The following is a 19,834-nucleotide window of genomic DNA, read 5'->3' on the forward strand; positions in this document are numbered from 1 at the left end:
GTACTTCCAGGAAAAATTCTAAGAAGTTTAACTTGGTTGAGATTATTCTAACATATATTTCTGGACTCATTTCTCTATTTTTGCTTCAGCACCTACCCGAACAGTCCTTACTGCCAACCTGTATAGCATTTGGAATTCGGAGTTTTCCTCCAACCCCTAGTTTCCTTGCCCACTCTCACAGAGGTCTTGTATGTTCTTTTTTCAGACACTTACCAAAAATGGGTTGATTATCTACTTCCCCCTGCTGCCACCAAGTATGACCTGTTTTCCCTAGAAAATGGACAGCTGTAGTGTCTTTCAGAGGATCCCACCACAGTCCTCTTTTTGGAGAAAGTTAACATTCTTTAGCAACTAACCTTCCTTTGGCAACCAGACTGAGGAACCAATCAACTAAACAAACAAAATACCTTAGTCATGGTATTGCTCTACTTTCCTTCCATTTAAAACATATTCATTCAAAAAATACTTTGCATTTGTTGATATCCTGTCTAGATTTTAACTTTCCTGAAGACAGAAACCAAATTATATAGTTATTTATTTTCTACGTAGGTCCTACTTAAATATTTGCTAAAAGAAGGAATAAGTGAAAAGAAGTCATTAATTTTTTATTTGCTTTTAATATTAATAAAAATACAAAGACTTGGCAGACTGATGTACAAAGAACTGAAGGTCTAAGAATAAACAACACATGAATTCTGTAGCCTTAAAAATTATAGAGTTCTCCTTTAACTGTGATTCTGTAAGAATAAGTAAACACACTGTGCTCTGAGGAATATAATTAAATTAAAGTCCATTATACTGTAGGATATATGAGAAAATTTTAAGAAGACATTCTCAATTTTTATTTCAAGTAAAGTCTTTGCTAACTAGTTGTGATCCCTCCTCCTGCACAGAACTTCTCTTGAACTTTTGGTACTGAAAGAAGGAAAAATTCCATTTTAAATCATGATTATATTCTTCCCTCTATGTCTCAGAGAAGATACCATTTTTATGCATGAAGAGATTTAAATCCTCAAAATGTTCTTTGTGGCTTCAGTGTCTTAATTTCTAAAGTGCTCTTTACATACTAAAAGACACTCCGTTACTTAGCAATAACATAGATGCTAACCATAATAAGAAATAGTTGAGAGCTGAGAAAGAATTCTGGGTAATTATATAAAAGTTAGCACATAAAGCATTCATTTTTACTTACATACTGATTTAAGGCTTGTAGAGTAAATTAGTGAAATTTTTTGTCATTAAATTGAGGCTATTAATAAAATGATAAATTGAAAGAGAAAAAAATACTAACAGTATTTGATTTATGTGCTTTCTTGTACATAACCCAGTTCATTGCCAAGGAGGAGTAATAAAAACCTTACCATTTCTGCTAGTAGTGAAAAAACTTGATTTATAAACAATTAAAGTTCAGTTTAAAATAAGTATATCAGCAAGTTGCATAATTACATGCCTATTATTTTTTTATGGCCCTAGATGACAAGAGTTAGAACAAGAAAAGAAAAATTCTGTGTTTATATCTGATGCTGTGATAGCATATGCTCTTATTTCTGCTGCCTACGTTACTAGAATCTCTTTCTAATATGCATTTACTCTTGGACATTTCTTTCATATGATGCTTGAGTGAATTGTATTTGTAATTATTTAATTTTATTTAAGCATTTACTTTTAGTGAATTATATTCTTCACAAAAAGAATTCCTCCTTTAAGAAAATAGATTTAATTACTATTTATTGTTCACGTTTATTTATGGTTCTTTCTCAAGAATTTTTACATATTAAAATTTCATCCATAATCCATGTAAAGGATATTAAAAGCTTGACTTTTAATATCATTTCTGCTTTATTCTTGAAAGTTCTCAGAAGATAATGGTCATTATAGAGCCTCTGTTTAATTTATGTGGGGTGTAATTAGTTCTTGAGGTAAAGAACTAAATACCGCCCCCAACCCAATACAGACTCTAATTATTTTCATTACAAAAAAACCCTCCCTATTGAGACAATTTAAGCCAGAGTTTTAATATCCCTTTCTCTCTCTCTTTCTCAATTCTATGCATGTATATTTCTCAACCTTTTCTATCTTTCTACACATCTTTGGCCTTGCCTGCCTTGAAAGCACTGCTTAGATCTCATCTCCTCTGAAGCTTTCCCTGATCAATCCTACTCATCTTCAATCAATCCATTTCCTTTAGCATCTCACCACCACTTAGGTAAATATTTCAATAAGAACACTGAAGGATTGCCACCATGTTTCTTATACATATTCAGTGGACTTTTTATTTTGAATTTGTGTTGGGTTGCCTTCATTATTTTGTAAAATCACCTATAATTGGTCATTTCATGTATTGTACCACAATTAGTTATAGAATGTAGTGATTAACTTGATTAAAATCCCAGACATCCCACCTATTGACCCATGATTCAATTTTTTTGGTAAAATAGAACAATAATTAGTATTTTTGATGGTGTCATCATATTTCATTCAAAGTATTAAGCTTGAATTAGAGGATTCGATATGGAATATAACGTACATGTTTCATAAACTTTGGCTTAAATAGTCTATCTCACATCATCAAAGATATGGATATGGAGAAGAAATTCTAAGGTAAATATTTTATAAGATGTATAGACAAATACTTAGCCATTTATTTTTATTTATTTTTCATTTTTTTTATTTCAGGAAATTATGGGGGTACAAACATTTTGGTTACATGTTATGACTTTGCCACATCCCAGCCATGATTTGAGACATGCCCTTTCCCCCGCTACAATGCTCACCAGTGTTCATTAGTTGTGAGTTTACCCACTCCCAACCTCCCTACCCCCAAACAATATTACTACTGTGTGAGCACCTTAGTGTTGATCAGTCAGTGCCAGTTTGATGGCGAGTACATGTGGTGCCTATTCTTGCATTCTTGATACCTCACTTCAGAGGATGGGCCCAAGCTCTATCCAGGAAAATGTTAGAGGTGCTAGATCATCACTGTTTTTTATAATTGAGTAGTATTCTATTGTATACATATATCATATTTTATTAATCCACTCATGGATTGACAGGCACTTGGGTTTTTTCCACATCCTTGCTATAGTGAATTGTGCTGCCATAAACATTCAAGTGCAGTTGTCTTTATTATAGAATGACTTTTATTCTTTTGGGTAGATGCCTAATAGTGGTGTTGCTGGATCAAATGGCAGTTCCACTTGTAGCTCTTTGAGGTATCTCCAAATTCTTTTCCACAGAGGTTACACTAATTTGCAGTCCCACCAACAGTGTAAAAGTGTTCCTATCTCTCCACATCCTGGCCAGCATTTGTTGCTTTGGGATTTTTTGATAAAGGCAAATCTTACCGGAGTTAGGTGATATCTCATTGTGATTTTGATTTGCATTTCCCCAATGATTAGAGATGTTGAGCATTTTTTATATGTTTGCTGGCCATTATTCTGTCTTATTTTGAAAAGTTTCTGTTCATGTCCTTTGCCCATTATTGATGGGGTTGTTTGATTTTTTCTTGTTAATTTTTTTGAGTTCTAGATAGATTCTTGTTATCAGCCATTTATCGGATGTGTAGAGAGCCAGTATTTTCTCCCATTCTATAGGTTGTCTATTCTCTCTAATGATAGTTTCCTTGGCTGTAAAAAGCTTTTTAATTTGATCAGGTCCCATTTATTTATTTTTATAGCTGCTGTGATTGCTTTGGGGGTCTTCTTCATAAGTTGTTTGCCTAGGCCAATGTCTGAAAGAGTCTTTCCTACATTTTTTTCTAGGATTCTTAAGGTTTCATGCCTTAGGTTTAAGTCTGTTATCCATCTTGAATTGATTTTTGTAAGAGGTGAGAGGTACGGATCCAGTTTCCAATCTTCTGCATGTAGCTATCCAGGTTTATCAGTACCATTTATTGAAAATGGATTCTTTTTCCCAGTGTATATTTTTGTCTGCTTTGTCAAAGATTAGATGACAATATGTGTATTGTTTCACCTCTGGATTCTCAGTCCTGTTCCAAAAGGTCTATATCTCTATTCTTGTGCCAGTACCATGCTGTTTTAGTTACTATAGTCTTGTAGTACAGCTTGAAATCTGGTAGACATATACCTCCCAGTTTGTTCTTTTTGCTTAAGATTGCTTTGGCTATACGAGGTCTTCTCTGGTTCCATACAAAGTGCAGAGGCATTCTTATACACCAATAACCATCGAGCTGAAATTCAAATACAAAATACAGTATGTTTTACAATTGTCTCAAAGAAAATCAAATATCTAGGTATATATTTAATGAAAGAGGTGAGAGATATATACAGGGAGAACTACGAAACACTAAGAAAAGAAATTGTAGAAGATGTAAACAGATGGAAAAATCTACCTTGCTCATGGATTGGTAGAATTAACATTATTAAAATGTCCACACTGCCTAAAGTGATCTACAGAATTAATGCAATCCCTATCAAAGTACCAGCATCACTCTTTACAGATTTAGAAAAAATAATTCTACACTTTGTTAGCCATTTGTTTTTAATCACTAATTAGTTAATTAAACTGATTTTAAAAGAGGACAGAGCTTAAAACACATTCCAACTCCTTATTCACAGTTGGCAAAAATTGAGATCTCATAAATGTTATGCTGGAGGTAATATTCAGGTACCCTAATTCAAAATATGACACTTTTCCTCTTACTAGTATTACTGCATATAAGCAGTAGTTTTTATTTAAATTTAAAATGCTAAAACTGTATATATACAATATACACAATAATTTATTTTTTAAAATCCAAAAAACATGGATTTGATGCTCTCTTAGAGAAAAGATAAAAACCAGTTATATTTAAGTTAGAAACTTCCTATGTGTAAAGTGAAGAAACAAAATATTTTAAACAATAAAACCTCATTATACTTGGTATTTTTTAGTGAAAAAGAAAAGGAATAAATAAAAAGAGAAGATCTGTTTACCTGCAGGTCCTAGATGATTTTATATTTTTAGGTATGTCAACAGAGGTGTCTAAATTTTTGAAAAATAATTATTAATTTTTCAAGATAGTAGCATAACACTATTTGAAAGAAAACTTATTACATATCTAAGTTATGTTGCACAGTTGTAAAATATTGAGTCTGGTGCCCAGATGGTTATTTAGTGTTTTCATTCGGAAATTGTTTCTTGGCTTTAGTCGAAAAATTTATGATTTTATGACTCTCAAGTAAAAAATCAGTTAAGAAATAAGGAAAAAAATAAAATATAATTCTGTGAAAAGTAAATCTGAACCACCAAAATAGAGATGTTACTGGTTCAAAGAAATCCACCTAAGTCAAGGTGAAAGTTAAGAGTAGGGAATGCTGACATGCAGAGTCATGGGTTAAGATCCACATTTCCATTTCCAAGAACACAAAGTAGAAATTCAGTCATGATCTATTCTGATCAGTCAGTCTGGGTGGTAGCTGTTGCTATGTTATCATTGTATGTTTTACAGCCTGTCAGCTGCTCTTAGTCAATCTTGGAAATAAAATAAATATTAATTATATAGTTTATATGAATACCATACTTTACATAAGTTATATAAAAACTATCCCAAGAATGAGTTTTGGAAGCAAAATAAATCTTTAACTTCATAATTCAACATATGATTCTGTATAGTGCTATTAACCTGTTTGGAGGTCTAATGCTGCATTATCTAAATACAAGCCAATAATGTTCTCTGGCATTTTTTAGTTTGACTATTTGCTATAGGCTAAAATTATTTAAATTTTAATAAAAAGACAAAAAATTATTATTTCGGGAATTCTCAATAATTTGCAGAATTTGATCTTCTTGTTCCCAAGTCCCATAGATTAATACTTGTCAGGAATTTGTTAGTATTACTATTGTATATAATTAGTTATTACTTTCCAGTACTAATTGTACTATTGTGTTAACTTGTGTTCATAGCTTTAATTAGGAGCTTTAGTTTGAAGCAGGGTATATATTTGCAACACTTGCTCTTGAACTCAAATATACTTACATCCCAGGCAGTGTAGTGTTAAGGCATAATTTTATAAACTCTGAGGATGAATAGTAAATGGTCAAAATATCAATTCAATTTAATATGACAATTATCAATTAAGCATTCTCCATCTGTAAAACCTTGACAGAGATTAAAAGATTCACAGATAGTCAAGGAAAATTCCCTTCCCTGAAAAGTTCATAACGTAATGAGGGAGGCAAACTCATGAATAACCATAATTCCTCAGTAACACATATGTAAATAATCTGTTAAGGCTCATGCTATGCTACATATTTCAGAATTGGGAAACAATTTGAGTGTCTACAGTTGGCTCAAGCTCAAATGTTTAAGTCTCCCATTTCTTTAAGGTTTTCTGTTATGCACATTTTATGTTTTATGCTTTATATTTTGTAAATACAGGCAGTAACAATAACAACATATCCACCCTGTATTGAAAAACAACTTGGGGCCAACCACAGCAAGAAGATATGTATATTTATTAATATTAGTACTCATAACACATACTTGCAAAATAGGTATCATTATCCACATTATTATTTTATGGAGGAGGAAACAGAGGTTAGAGAAGTTAAATTGCTTAATAAATTATCTGTAGCCTCAAAGCTTTCAGATGGGGACAAAGAATTTCCAGCAATGCCTATATGTCTCTAAGGCTTATACCAAGCGTGAAGTGAGACCAAGAATCTCTATTGCAAATATAGAGTATGAGGCAGTGTGTTGTGGGGGGAGAATAAGTTTACAGTTATGGATTTCTGTGTTCATATTCAAAGTTTGCGTATTTCATTTTTTCAATTAAAAATTAATTAAAAATTTTAAAAATTTTTAATAGATTTAGGGCATATAAGTGGAGTTTTGTTAAGATAGTATAGAGGCATGAAGTCTGGGCCTTTAGCCTACCCATCACCTGAATAAAGTACATTGTACCCAATAGGTAATTTTTCATCCCTCAACTTCTTCCCTTTTCCCCTATTTTGAGGGGAATGTCTGTTATTTTACTTTGTATGACAATGCATATGCATAGCTTAGATTCCACTTATAAGCAAGAACGTGCATTATTTGATTTTTTGTTCTGGAGTTACTGAAGATAAGTTGCCTCCAGTTCCATCCAAGTTGCTGCAAAAGACATTATTTCATTCTTTTTTATGGCTAAGTAGTATTCCGTGGCATAGGTATGTACCACATATTCTTATTGCATTCATCGGTTGATGGACACTTAGGTTGATTCCATATATTTGCTATTTTGAATTGTGCTGTAATAAAAATATGGGTGCAGGTATGTTTTTGATGTCATGAATTAGTTTCCTTTGGTTAGATTCCCAGTAGTGGAATTTCTGGATCAAATGGTAGGTCTACTTTTAACTCTTTGCAGAATTTCCATATAGGTTATATTAATTTACATTCCCGTGAATGATGTATAAACATTCCCTTTTCACTGAATCCATAGCAACATCTATTTTTTTTTATTTCAAAATATTATGGGGGCACAAAAGATTTTGGTTACATGTATCAATTTTGCTATGCTTGAATCAGAGTTGTATGTATGCCCATCACCCCGATAGTGTTCATTATACATGTTAGGTAGGTTTTGCCTATCCTCCCTTTTTCCCTCCCTCCTGCTTAATTTCCACTGAGTTTTACTTCCCTATGTGCATATGTGTGCTTGTCTGTTAGTTCAACATTATTATCCATTGGAGAAATTAAAAGCACAATAGGATATTACTATATATCTAGCAGATATTTAAAGTAGAAAATAAGGACAACATCAAATGAGATTGTGTGAAAAGAATCATTCATACCTTGCTGATGGAAATAGAAAATGGTACAACCACCCTGGGAATTATTTTGGCAACTTCTGCAGCTACTGTATGACCCCATCATTGTACTGCTAGGCATTTATCCCAGAAAAATGAAGATTCATGTTCACACAAAACCTGTACATGACAGGAAATAACCCAGATGTCCTTCAATGGGTGAATGGTAAATCAACTGCAGTACATCCATGCCAGGTAATACTAGTAACTCAGCAATAAAAGGGAATATTTTACACATGCAGCAGCATATATGAATCTCACAAGAATTATGCCACTTGCCAAAAGCATGTCCCAAAAGGTTACAAACTGTATGATTCCAATAATGTAACATTCTTGATATGACAAAATTATAGAAATGAACAGTAGCTTCCAGGGTTAGGAGGCAGATGAGTATGTAGGGTTGTAAAAAGGCAACATAAGGGATATTTGTGTTGATGGATCATTCTACTTCTTCAATTATCAATATTGATATCCTGATCGTATTATTATACTATAGTTTTGAAAGATGCTACAACTGTAAAAAACTGGACAGAATATCTTCTTGTATTACTTCTTATAACTGCATGTGAATATTCAGTTATCCCAAAATAAAAACGTTTAATTGTGGAACCAGAAAAAAAAACATGAATAGCTAATGCAATCCTACATAACAAGAATAAATTGAGAGGCATCACTTTACCAGACTTCAAATATACTACAAGGCTATAGTAACCAAAACAGCATGATACTAGCACAAAAACAGACGTAGATCTGTGGGTCAGAACAGAGAACACAGGTATGGATTCATCCTCATATTGCTATCTGATCTTCAACAAAGAAGATAAAAACATACACTGGGGTAAAGAATACCTATTCAATAAACAGTGCTGGGAAAATTGGATAGCCACATGTAGCTGGCTGAAACAGGATCCACACCTCTCACCTCTCATAAAAATTAATTTGTGATGGATAACATACTTAAACCTAAGGCATGAAAGTATAAAAAATTCTAGAAGAAAATGTTGGAAAAACTCTTATAGATACCTGCCTAGGCAAAGAATTTATGAACAAGACCCCAAAGCAATCACAGCAACAACAAAAATACATAAATGAGACCTGATCAAATTAAAAAGCTTCTGCACAGCTAAGGAAACAATCAATAGAGCAAATAGACAATATACAGAATGGGAGAAAATATTTGCCTGCTATACATCTGATACAGGCCTGACAACCAGAATCCACAATGAAGTCAAGCAAATCAGCAAGAAAATATCAAACAGCCCCATAAAAAAGTGGACAAAGAACATGAACAGAAACTTTTCAAAAGAGGATAGACTAATGGCCAACAAACACATGAAAAAATGCTCAGTGTCTCTAATCATCAAGGGAATACAAATCAAAACCACAATGAGATATCACCTAACTCCAGTGAGAATAGCTTTTATCAAAAAGCCCCCAAATGACAGATGCTGGTGAGGATGCAGAGAGAAAGCAACACTTATACACCGTTGGTGGGACTGCAAACTAGTACAACCTCTATGGAAAGTAGTATGGAGATACCTCAAAGAACTAAAAGTAGACCTACCATTTGATCCAGCAGTTCCACTACTAGGTATTTACCTGAAGGAAAAAAGAAAAGACATTTTATAAAAAAGATACTTATACTTGAATTTTTGTAGCAGCACAATTCATAATTGCAAAGATGTGGAATCAACCTAGGTGCCCATCAATTCATGAGTGGATTAATAAAATGTGGTATATGTAGACCATGGAGGATTACTCAGCCATAAAAAAAAAATGCTGATCTAGTATCTTTTGTTATAACCTGGGTGGAACTGGAGGCCATTTTTCTTAGTGAAGTATTGCAAGAATGGGAAAACAATCACCACATGTACTCAATACTAAATTGGAACTAATTGATCAATACTTATGTGCACATATGGAAGTATAATTCAAGGGAAATCAAGTAGGTGGGAAGGGGAGGAAGGGATGGGTAAATTCACATTTAATGGGTACAGTGCACACTAACTGACTGAAGGGCACACAATAACTTCGATTCAAAGTGCACAAAAGCAAATTATGTAACCAAAATGTATGTACCCCTATAAAATTATGTAATAAAAGATATGTGGGATAGAATTATGGTAGTTAAAACTGGAAATGCACCAGGAACCAGATTGTTTAACCATTTTAAATGCCATGCTTGAACAACTCCATATTTCAGCCTTTTTTACAGGTGAGAAGGAATCTTCAAAAGATTTTAAATACAAAGTATTTATAATTTGGAAATATATCATTTTTTCTCTGTAGTAATGTAATATGGTAATTTTTATGAAATTATTATTTAAGTTTAGAGAGGATGAAATTTAAATAGAAAGAGAAAGATTTTGTGAAGTAGAAGAGTCAAAAAGTTTAGACTGACTACAAGTGGAATTGATGGGGAAAGAGATTGAGAACGTAAAATCAAATGTGACTTTATAATTTCCAGCCTGAGTGGTTGGGCAAATAGTCATGTTATTAACTGAAATAGGCAAAGCAGGCAGAGCAGCAGGCTTGTGAAGAAAGGATGATTAATGGAGCTAATAAAGATTTGTTATTATATTTTAATTTGAAGTTGGCTAAGTTTAATGTGTTTGTGGGACATCCAAGTGAGATATGTAACAGACCTGAGAAATATGAGCCTGGAATTCTGGTAGACATTTAATCTGTAAAGGTTCTTGGTAGGTGTTGACATATAGATGTGAATTGAAACCGTGGAATGGAAGAGAGAGCTCCAAGATTAGTGAGTGAGAGAGAACCTCAAAAAGTAAAGGAAACTTAGATGTCAGCAATATTCAAAGAATAATAGAAGGAAGGGAAAATAGCAAGAGAAATTGAGAAAAATCATCAGAGATATCAGAGGGTACTCAAATTAGTGCAGTTTCCTGGAAATCAAAGAAGGAATGGTCAAGAAGAAAATAATCAGTGAAACCATATACTTAACCTGCAGTTTTAAAAATCAACCATCAAATTTTCAACTAGCAGATAATTTATGAACTTTGGAGTACAATTTTTATTTAGTGGTGTGAATGAAAATCTTATTACAGTGGCAATGAGAGCAAAGCATTTGGAAATAAAAAAGGAAAAGGAGGAGGAAGGGTAGCTGTTAGAGGTAGAAGCATGAAGTAGGGGAGAATGGAACTGCAGTTGTAGGCGAGAAGATACTCGAATTGTTTTAAAGATACAAGAAACGTCCTTAGAGGAAGCAGAGACAAGATTTGGGGCTAGAATGATTATAAATCTCCTAGCATATTTACAAAAAACATCCATTTTTAGCCTTGAGCTTTAAAAGACTTTTTTTTTCTGCAGTAGATTTGAAGGTAAAAGCAACAGGCTTACAAGGCATGGCGGGTTTTTGATGAGAATTTTCATTGAAACTGGCAGGAACATTGGGAACCAGCTGTTGGTTGTAGGTAGATCATTTTAAAGTAATAATAGTTTAAACATCTAAGGGATAATTCTAAGTTTCTGTGCTTCAGATCATGAGAATTCCCTAAGCATTTTATCCAAGAAAATTACATATCTTTCAGATATAGAATTATTAGCTGCTGTGCAATTTTTCTTTATGATGTATTTTGTCAGTGAATTAAAGAAAGCAATGTGAATTCCACAGTAGGTTATTGTGATGATTATTCAGTATGTAAAAGATTATAGAAGAAGGCCCTGATATTTTACTAGATATTTCACTTAGTGAGTTAGTAGAAACACTTTTTACTATAATGTCTATATAACATGTTATTATAAACCCCAATACTTATAGGAAACTATATCTCTAGATATAGGGAATAGAAGTCACTTACACTAAGTTCTGGGTAGTGTGAATTTCAGTGATAATGGAGAAATACTTTTTTTTTTTTTCAAGGATCTGAAGAGTTTTACAAAACTCTTCAGTAAAAGCCCCCATGTTTGCAATGTTGCCCCCAGGTGTCCTCACTGCCATGGACAGTCTATTGGAGATTTTGTATTCTTTTGCACCAGTGACTGCACTTCAGGAATTCCAGTGGCAACACTTTGTATGTTGGCACTAAATTTGTTAAATTCTGGAATCAGACTGCTTAATTTCAAAGCCTGGTTCCACTATTTAAGCTGTGTGACTTGGGTCAAGTCACTGAATGTCTCTGTGCCTCAAATTCAAAACAGTTTCTGCTATACAATTAGAGTTGTTCTGAGGCTTAAATTAGGAAAGCCTCGGATAGCACTTTTAAAGTACTTTAAATATCGTTTGTCATACAGAAAGGACTTCATAAATAATAGTCATTTTGTAGTTATATGATCATTCTCCTTACATAATAAACATTTCCTAATATTTAACTGGAGACCAAATAAATGGTATTAAAATGTTAAGAATTTCAAAATTTAAATATGTAGTGTTCAAAACACTAAGTGTGTGAAATGAAGAAATGTGAACTCTGATGATGCTTTGACAAGGGACTTAATAACCTTTCAGTAGGAGGAGGTAGTTAATTGTTAGCTGGCGTTTTTATTGCCTTGAGCTTTTTTCCCCCTTAAAGTACATGGAATGCCTACAGATAACTGAATGACTGAGATGCCACCATTTTTCCCCTTCTACATATCTAAAATTGGAATGAGGAATTATTTGAAGTCTCTTGGCCTATAAATAATTTCCTATGCTAACTAAATCCTAAAATAAGGTGGAGATTTTTGGTTCCCATTGCAAACCATTTTGAATGCTCCTAGGGAGCTCGCACAGAATATCCCTACAGTACTTTGCAACAGGAAGACAGAATTTCTAGTGTCAGGAATGACAGAATGCCGTTCGAACTGGAAAGCCCTGTGGGTAATTTCATTTTCATTTGCTAGTGAAGCAGAAAAATCAACATGTTGTGTGTCAGAGTACAACGAGAAATACTTCTTGGCAGTTTGAATTTTAGTCATTGGTGAAGGGGGAAATATCTGAAGTGGGCTGTCAAGGTGTTACTTCACATAGATAACTCCGGTTTAAAGTAGGCAGGTAGTCTGCATTTCGATACTATCAAAAATAGAAGGGTTCTTTAGCTTGAACCAAATGCCTTAGGGAATTACAGCTTCTGTGAAATTTGACGCTCTTATGGCTGATTGTCAAGTCTGAAAATGAAGTAAGTCTTAAAGTCTTCCCTTTGAACATTTCTACCCTGCCTGGACTTTATAAAGATGGAAAAAAGAAGCTGTTAAAAAGGAAAGAATAGCTATGTTGGAAATTCACACTGATCTAGAGAAGAATTTTTCAGTTAAAAAGATATATCAAATGGTAATGTGATAATTCTAAAATTTAGTAGGTTGACTCCTATTTTGATCTATGACTAGTGTTTCACATTTATATTTTACAGAATGAGAAGATAATAAGGCAAAGTTAGAGTTTTTTTAAATATTAAAGACAAATACCTTATCATTTGTACTATTTTATATTTTTTATTTATACTTTTGCAGATTGAGTTTATTATAAAATGATGGGTGCTTATTGTAAATAAAATAATTCATGATGTAAAATGTTATAAAGTTAAATAAAAGTATTTCTTCATCATTGAAAATCCTGATCTCCAGACCTGACCACAATAACAATTTTCAATTTTGGTGTGATGCTTACTTACAATTAACAAAAATTAAATATCATACATTTATGTACACACACATATGCATATGTATAAAATAGACTTTGCATTGGCAAAAATGTTATCAATCTATACAGAATTATGTGAATTGCTATTAAGACTTAATAGTGTATTCTGTGTTAACATATGTGAAATTACATAATTACCATGGAGAAGAATATTTAATAATAATTTTTAAATATCTTTGCATATTATTTACAACTTTTATAGGGGACAGGAAGTATTATAAATATTGCTGCAGTTAAAACACAGGGTTGTTTGTTTTTTTTAACGTAAGCCTAACATTGGAATTATTAAAACAAAAGCATATTCTAATTATTGATACATAATGTGCAAAATTGTCTTACATTGAAATTGTAAGAAGCCTGTTTACTGAATAGTGATTTACCAATTAGGTATGTTCTCGTGTGAAATGTGCATGAAAATTTTACGTAAGGTTTATTAGTGATGAAACAGAAGTAATCAATAAAGGAGAAGATACCTGAGTTGCCAACACAATGATAGTTTGAACAGAGTGAAAAATGCCTACTGCTGCTGAGAAAACAGGACAACAAGATCACTTGTCATGTGTCTTAAGAAATCCTCCACTTCACTAGGAATCCAGTCTGATCCTCTTCTGTAATACTTTCGCATATTTCTTTAAATTTTTATTGGTCCTTACAATAACACAATTGGCTTGGGAAACTGCCACCTATATCTGTTCTTTGTAACTCAAATGAGCTAAGCAATCAGAAAAATCCTCTTAGATGTTAAAGTTATTTAATAGGACACAAGACTCTCTTTTCCCACTGTCTCTTTTTTTGTCCTGTTCAGCTATTTTAATAGTAAAATTAAAGTCTTTTTCAAAATTCTTATAGGACATATAAAATAGTTATTATACATTCTTTTTATATTGTAAATAAATTTAATAATTTAATATTCAAAGAACAATACACTTGTTTTTACTGTCCCAAAGTCAATTCTATCACACAAAACCTATCATTTTATGGCCATTATGCCACAAAATGCAATTATTTATTCCTCTGCCTTAAGTTGCTGAGCAAAACAAAAAACATAAGCATGTAAAAAAAAATTGCCATTGCCATTAGTTCTTATTTTTGTTAAAGAATATCTTCTGTAATTTGTCATCATTGAAGTAAGTTATTATGCTTGCTGTCATTTATGATTTGATTAAATCTATCAGTGTTTGATTTTATATCTTTTAATCTTCATCCCAAGCATTTATCTATTTTCTGCATTGATTTAAAGACATTCACACTGGGGGAAATCCTTATGCACCATTAAATCACCTATCATTTTCCATCATCATGAATCCTCCCACAATGATACTAGTATATTACATTGTTTGCATATCATTTTACCAACTCCAAATAGATCCTTAGCATTCTCTTTTTAAATAATTACATAAATATCATCTCTGTTATATATATGTATATCCATTTTTTAACTGAATTTCCAGAAGACATTATATCATTTTGTGTTCTTTTCAAAAATTGCTTTAGTCTGTTTTATTAAAAAAAAGAAATACTAAATACATGAGGAGTTGGGTTGGAAAAGGAAAAAGTAATTGCAGTTCGTGCTTTTACTACTATTAGTGTGACATTCTTTAATATACAGCATACAAAATTATCTTATTGATTGTCTTCTTTTTTAGGACATAATACATGAAATCTCCTAATCATGTTGAAAACCTAGGCCAGACACTCATGATGTGATTGCAATTGTTTTTTCTTTTTTCCTTTAGAGAATAAAGAATAAACACTTGGGAGATCTTCTACTTGCATGCCTTTCTAGTTTACGGGGTTTTGCATTTCCATTAATTTATTGTTTCTGTTCCTATGACATGTTTTCATCATTTCTCTAAACAGATTATTTAGAATAATAGAAATGTTACTATTGTCATTATTTCTAGAAAAAGTCCTTCACTATAAAGAAGACCTTGGAAGCCAAGGATGAGAATAAATATAATAAAGGAACACCTTTTGTTTTTCCTTGTAGGAAAATATTTTATGGAGATATTTATTTGCATTTGTTCCCCTTGTATTTTTCTCTCTCCCCATTTCACATAGTTTACCTTGGTGCCACCTTTTTTTGTGGAAGATCTGTAGGGAGGAGCTTGAAAGCTGAAATTGCATGTTCTTTCTTAGTCATTCCTCTTTTTCTCTTTCTTTTCTCTGTCCCCTTCTTTCAATCCTAAAAAACTGAAGACACGTAAAGTGTTCTAAGCAGCAAAGATTGGGGGGAGTAGCTGAAGGCCAAAAAAAATAGATGAAGAAGATTTTCCTGATTGGTGGAACAAGGATAAGATCTTGTCATCCTTTAATCCCACATATTCCCAATGCTTCCACCCTGTGGTTTCAGTTCATAAAGATAGCTTAGATCAGCATTTAATATCTGTAGCATTTATTTGAAACTCTATTTCAAGATTCTTTAGTGCAAACACTCTACCTTATATTTTGAATCTTCAGCAAATGGATCAGCACTGTTCAATAGAATTTTCTGTAGAATGGAAATATTCTGTACCTGTGCTGTGTAATACAGTAGCTACCAACCATATGGGGATATTGAATACTTGAAATGTGGCTATTGTGAATGACAAAATAATTTTTAAATTTAATTTAATTTTTATTTAAATTTAAATAGCCACATGGGCTAATGGCTACCATATTGGGCAGTGCAGATCTAGACTAATGTTTTATATGTAATACCCTCTTAATAAGTGATTAACAATAATGAAAGAAATTCACTCCCATTTTTATAGTTAAATGGATCATTCTGTCATATTTCTATTATATGGCATTATTAGTGGTACTCACTAAAAAAGAACTGTCAAAATTTTAGTTAAATCTGTAAGTGAACTGATATTCATATGTCTGGGTTTTCTCTTATCTCACCCCTCACCATTGAAAAGAATAAAACAAACAAGAAACATGAATATATTTTTCTTAAGAGAAATTATTTAATTATAGTATTTAGTATGTCTTTTTTAAAATAATTATAAAATACCAGCCTACCTATCACACATAAAATAGAACCCTGTAGAGTAGGCAAAAGTTAGGAGTTGCAGTATTATGGCAATGCATTTCATTTGCATGTGATAATTAATTACTATTTTATATTATCAACATTTGGGCCTACAGGTCTTATTAGCTAAGAGGAATTCTCTTATAATCAAAAGCTAAATAATAAATTTAATGAAAGTCACAAATTTTTCTTAATGTTATTAAGGTTAATTATAAAATTAATTAAACCCATTTATAACTCTGATATGAAAATTATGCATGCATTTGGGGTTGACATAAATTTTGGATAATAGTGTAAATAGTAAATATTTTGTAAAGTTTCTTCCTAATATTTTAGTAAATAAAAATTTAAAGTTTTGCAAATTTAAATTGACAGTTATGTTCTCAATGCATATATTATAATATAATTTCTCTTAGTTTTTATTTTCTTGTTCTTTCTTCTTTCCTTAATATTATGTTTTATAAAATATGCTATATAAATGATAAATGAAAAGAAATGCAAACTTGACTAGAAAATTATCTTTCTACTTACAGTCAATAATAAAGTCCTTTTCAGATAGATGTATAATCTATGTTCACTAATAAAATTTTTCAATTAGTAAATTTTAGCCTCAAAAATTATATTTACATGTAAATTAAATTACATCTCAATGGGGAAATAAGTTCTTCTCCATCTTATGTTTTCTTACTAGGAAGAGAACTTGGTCAACATTACCCCATCCTCTGGGGTTACTCCTTCCCCTGAAAGAAAAATTATTTATTGATAGGCAGCTAGGGAGGAAAACAAGATATGTGCTCTCCTCACCTTTTCTTAGTTGCCTGACTGCAGGGTACTCTCTTCTGCATGGACTTGTCCACTGTTTAGGATCTTGCCCTTGTTCAGCATTTCCTGAAGGTAGATGGATAAGTCTGCTTATTTATGGCATTCAGTAATATATATTTGTTTTCTATTGCTTCTGTAACAAATCACCACTAACTTAGTGGCTTCAAACAAAAAAGTATTTTCTCAGTTTCAGAAAGCTGGGTCGGCTTGGCTGCTTTCTCTGCTCCAGGTCTCCCAAGGCCAAAATCACAGTGTTGGGTTTTTATCTGGGGAGACTCCACTTCTAAACCCATTAAAGTCATTTGCAGAATCCAATTCCTTGCAGTTGTAGGACTGAAATCTCTATTTCTTTGCTGGCTGTTAGTCAAGGAAAGTATTTGCTTCTAGAGGTTGCCCATATTCCTTCTTGTTTGTTCCATGTGGCTGCTCTATCAGTAGGCCAGTTCTCTCTCAGGCTTCCAATATATTCAGCTATTTATTCTCACACATATCTCATACCCCAACTGGAGAAAATTCTCTGCTCTTATGAACTCATGTGACTAGAATGGGCCTGTATGGGAAATTCAGAATAATCTCTTTAAGATATATAACCTTAATCACACTTAGAAGGTTCCTTTTATCCTGTAATGCAATATATTTATGGGTTCTAGGAATTTGGGTGAGAATATCTTTAGGGGGTCATTTTCTGCCTACCACAAGTGAGTTTTATCTGGCCCTCTCAGCCAACACACATAAAGCTACATTCCCTTGAACTACATTGCGAAGCAATAAAGGTAATATTGTGGCCTTCACATTAGGTCTTTTATTTTCTCAATTTGTTATGAAACTAGGAAAGAAAGACATTTCCTGTTTATTCGGGACATACTCAGAGACTCCAGGACTTTCATTGAAATTTTTTTATGGAACTTCTTCAGAGAAAAAAATAATATATTTTTTTTCCAAAATGGTTATCAGGACATACAACAGTAAGTGTCTTATTACAGTCAATGTAAAGCATATTTGAGAGCTTTGACAATGCCAAATTTTTTAGGGAATTTAAATGTTTTCTTGGGGCTCTTTTGTAATTCCATTTCTTGAGAAACAAGCAAGAGAAGGGAGAGAAGAATATTTAAAAGTCCATTGATAGATACGGGCAATCAACTTAGAATTACTTAATATCTATGAATTATATATCAGAGATGCTTTAGGAGGAAAAACTTGAAGAATATAGTGACATAGATGAAAATTTTCTTTTTTGGGTAAGATTCTTAGTGCATATGTCTACTTTATTTTATTGTTCTCATCTTCTCCGTTTATTATGTTTAAATACTTCCTCTTACTGAGAAGGATAACTCTCAGATGAATTTCATGTCATAGATTATTTTATTACATTAGAACAGATAATAAAAAATATTTGAGGGTAACAGGCATTAGAAAATTATTCGAGGCATCTTTCCTTTTCCAATGGTTATTTCACTATTATGCTTACTTTCTTAATTTCTTAAAATCTATAGCTCAATCATGAGATATAACTAAAGAGAATTCCCATTTATGATGCATAGGAATAACTAGCAAGGTGGTGGATCTGATTCTAAATATGAAAGTGTATGTGTGTGTATAATATATATTTCTTTATGAAATATTTATACTGCCTGAAAGTAAGACAAATTGATGAAATTCTTCCCATTACAGCAGAAATAATTCTGTTCTTAATATGTTCCAGAAAGAATTCACATTCACAATGATACAAACGCACAAGCATATTTTGACAAAACACATGTTAGAGAATGCACTCGCATTTTCAAAATTAGGACAATCATTTTAACAATTCCAATGTAACCAACAGGTACAGAAATAGTTAAAATTACAGAGAAATAATAAATTCTGTGAACAGAGGTAAGGTCAAATACACATTATACACATTCTATGCACAAATATTCTCTACAGATCTCTTGTCTTTCACGAATGAGTAAACATTAAGACAAACAGATCTTTCAAACAAACATGAAGAACAAGAGAAACAGTGAGAAAGGAAACATCAACATAACTAATATTCAGAAAAACAAAAAACTCTTGACAGTTATTAGTCAAAAGATGAAACTTTCAGAAGACATGTTTAACATTCCTAGGATGACCATAAAATTTATCATATCAAATGGGACACTATTGAGAATGAAAAGGTGTAGTATTAATAATTACACTAGAACAACAGCCAGAATCCAGGAGTTACTGGGACAATTGAAATGGATAGTCACACTATCAATGGAATTTAATGCTTATAAATAAATAAGTATAATACTTATATGTATATACTTATAAAAATATCATTGGAAAAAATGATAGAATAAGAAAAAGAGAATAAATAGTACAGACAAAAACTAAGATTTTTAAAAGGGTGGACTAAGATAAGAAAGAATTACAAAAAAAATTTAGTGGTAACTGTGGAACTGAAATATCCACAGAGTGGGTTAAAAGCAAAAGTGACACTGATAAGAACTGAATCAGTGTTATGGAGTGAAGACCTGAATAACACTCCCAGAATGCAGACCAAAGGGAGCACGCAATGAGCATGATTGTATGTTATCTGAGAA

This window comes from Lemur catta, chromosome 8 (genome assembly GCF_020740605.2).
Source record: "Lemur catta isolate mLemCat1 chromosome 8, mLemCat1.pri, whole genome shotgun sequence".
Classification (NCBI taxonomy): Eukaryota; Metazoa; Chordata; class Mammalia; order Primates; family Lemuridae; genus Lemur; species Lemur catta.